The sequence below is a fragment of the Halyomorpha halys genome, unplaced genomic scaffold, assembly GCF_000696795.3.
Source record: "Halyomorpha halys isolate HHAL.00 unplaced genomic scaffold, Hhal_1.1 Scaffold1182.1, whole genome shotgun sequence".
Lineage (NCBI taxonomy): Eukaryota > Metazoa > Arthropoda > Insecta > Hemiptera > Pentatomidae > Halyomorpha > Halyomorpha halys.
Genome location: NW_027105578.1, coordinates 29,124 through 32,025, shown reverse-complemented (window position 1 = coordinate 32,025; position 2,902 = coordinate 29,124). Strand labels below are relative to the sequence as shown.

General features: G+C 30.1%; 1 non-coding gene across 1 annotated transcript; it reads left to right on the top strand.

Moving 5' to 3' along the window:
- Positions 1 to 1,932: 1,932 nt before the first annotated feature.
- On the top strand, positions 1,933 to 2,034 carry LOC112211186 (U6 spliceosomal RNA). Its single transcript, XR_002945473.1, has one exon. It is a non-coding gene; the product is annotated as a U6 spliceosomal RNA (small nuclear RNA).
- The last annotated feature ends 868 nt before the right edge of the window (positions 2,035 to 2,902 follow it).

The window sequence follows — 2,902 nt, the reverse complement described above, 5'->3', positions numbered from 1 at the left end:
CCTGTGATATATTTTTTTATAAATCAAAACTTTTATCTGAACAACTAGAAATTATAATTTTGTGAATTTATTTTGTCAAATATCGTGTTAATGATCGTACTACTCATACGAAGATAAACATCATAAAATACTCTATAGTACATTTAACTCGCTTTAATTTGAGTGCTGGTAAACATCTGTACGTTTAATGTTTCTGGAGATATATTTTTCATTAATTAAACTTTTTGTCCGAACAATTAGAAATCAACCTTTTGTGATTTTTTTTTGTGAATATCATGAAAACTACTTTTCCTACAAAGATAAACGTCATAGGCTACTTTATAGTACATTTAACTCGCTTTAATTTGAGTGCTAATAGACATCTGTACATCTAATGGTTTTTGAGATATAGATTTTTCAAAATAAATTCACTAACTACTGATCTTTCAGTACGTTCCTCACAACATTTTTATGAAATATTGCTTTTTGAAAAGCTATATCTCAGGAACTACAGAACGTTAATAACTCAATTAGGGCTCATATTTTAGAAAATTTACTCTACTTTGATATTCTCTTTTGTTTCCTTGGATTGTTGGCAGTTTCGAAGATATAGAGCTCCGAATAAAAAATTAATTTTATTTACATTTTGAGCCAGCCGTCATTTTGTATTCCCCTATCTATATTTGCCAGACTAATCAATTTTCACTAAAAATTTTGACTGAAATTATACATAGTTTTCACCAAAACTAATTCGCAACACACGTTAAATCCGTTACACAAATGCAGTGCGAATTAAAAGAAATTATCAATAAACAGAAATACAGAAATAAAATTATCACAGCAGTAGAACAATTAAAATTTCAAAAATATAAATAAGTTATAAAAAATTAATAAATCGGTTAAAACACAAATAAATAGGTTAAGAAGCTAAAAAATAAATAAATAAATAAAAAAGAAGGGACTTAGCAATGGAAAGTCCTAAAACATTATTTTTACATTGAAGCATAAAGCATGCTCCCTAGGTTTATTAATAGCTTACTCCTCCCGCATACTGAGTGCAAAACCTAGAACTAGCGTTTAATAGGAGAATGAAATGGGGACTCCATAAACTAATGACATAAAGACTCCATAAACGCCAGACACTAAAACTGAAAATAAGTCTCTTTTCTCAGATAAAATTCCAAAGTAAAAATAAAACAAAAACCCAGGCACATATACTTACTAAAACCAGTTTGCATGCTACAAATTGACAGTACCGCTTCATCGATTCACATCGAACGATCTGTTGGTGCTATCTTTCCAATCCAAAACAATCGAATTTTTCACCTTAGCACCAGTGCGCATGACTTTGAAATGAAATAAAATATAAATCGATCTTTATTCTGGGACACTTGGTCCACTAAGAATAAAAATTTGGAACAATCATAACAGCTTTTGTCTGGCTATATTAACTTATTTTGGACATAAATAAAACTACGAAAATATTTAAATAAATAAAATATGAGCAAAAGGTACATGTTTATCCAAGCTTATATTGATGTTTATTAATTATAAGTTCTCAGAAGCTTTACAATCAAGGAGATGGATATATAATTGGTGTTTGAATTGTGTAAGAAGGAAGCTTTACGGATGAATATGGGTAAGGAGTTCCGAAATGAGGTAGATCGAAATGAAAAGGATTTTTCAAAGGAAGAAGTTCTATGGGAAGAGATATGCAAATCGGTAGGTTGGGATCTTGTGTTTAACGGGTGAATAGATAAACGTCGGATGAGGAGGTAAATTATTTAGGAAGGTTTTTTTACTGTATACTTTGATTTACTGAAGGTTACTTCGCATAATGAATTAAAAAATCCAACGCCCACTGAACACATACGAAATTACTACGAAGGTTTATATAAAAAACAGCTGAGACACCAAAACACACTGATAAGACAAATGGCCACGACTTTCATGCCTTAAAAACAAGGAGATCGAGAAATTGGAGCGATACAGAGAGGATTTGCATGGATCCTGCCCAAGGAAGACACGCAAAAGAAGGAAATTAAAAAGGATATGGATGAGGAACCAACATGTGAAAGTAGAAAACGCTAGAGAAGAGGTGATGCTGGGCATTGCTCTTCATGTCTTACGTTTGCTGATTAATTTATAATTTGTGAATTAATATGTCCGTCAGGCAATCATACTGATTGTAAATTTCGTGTGTGACAAGTGTGCATATAGATATGAAAATGTGCACATCAGGAAAACTATTTTTCGAAAAAATATTTAGATTGAAAATTTGAGAATATAAAAAATTGAAATTCTTAAATTGTGCAATACATTTGAAGATATGACTTATTGTTAAAAAAAAAATCAGAACTACACGTTGTTTTTTTACTGTTTACTTTCATGATTAAAAAAAAACACAATTTCTTAATAACCTTTTAATGCTGTAATTCTTTTGTGACAAGGAACAATGAATGAGGTACTTTCAAAATAAAATAAAATTAAATGATCGGAATTTCTATGTTAACAAAGTTTAATTCTCATTAATCTGGATTACTGTTATTTTAATCAAATATCAGAAAAATAATTTTCTCCAGTTTCAAAAAATATTAATTTTTTTATACGGGAGAAATCGCTAGTTTAAAAATTTATATATGCTAAATTTATATATTTAAAATTTTTATATGCTCTAAAATTTAATTTAACATTTAGAGCTCTGTTTGAAGATGGTCCAATCCAACGAGTTCGGGGTGATGACGGTTCGATTCTACAGCTTTATTAGAATTAAATTACACTAAAATCGGTAGATGATTATTTGACCGAATGCAACTAATGCAATTAATGAAATAGTCCGGGTGTTCAAAAAAGGTAGCCCGATATAGTACATAACTATTTACTATTTACCAAAGCAGTGGTTCCTAAAGGTGGCACCCCGACG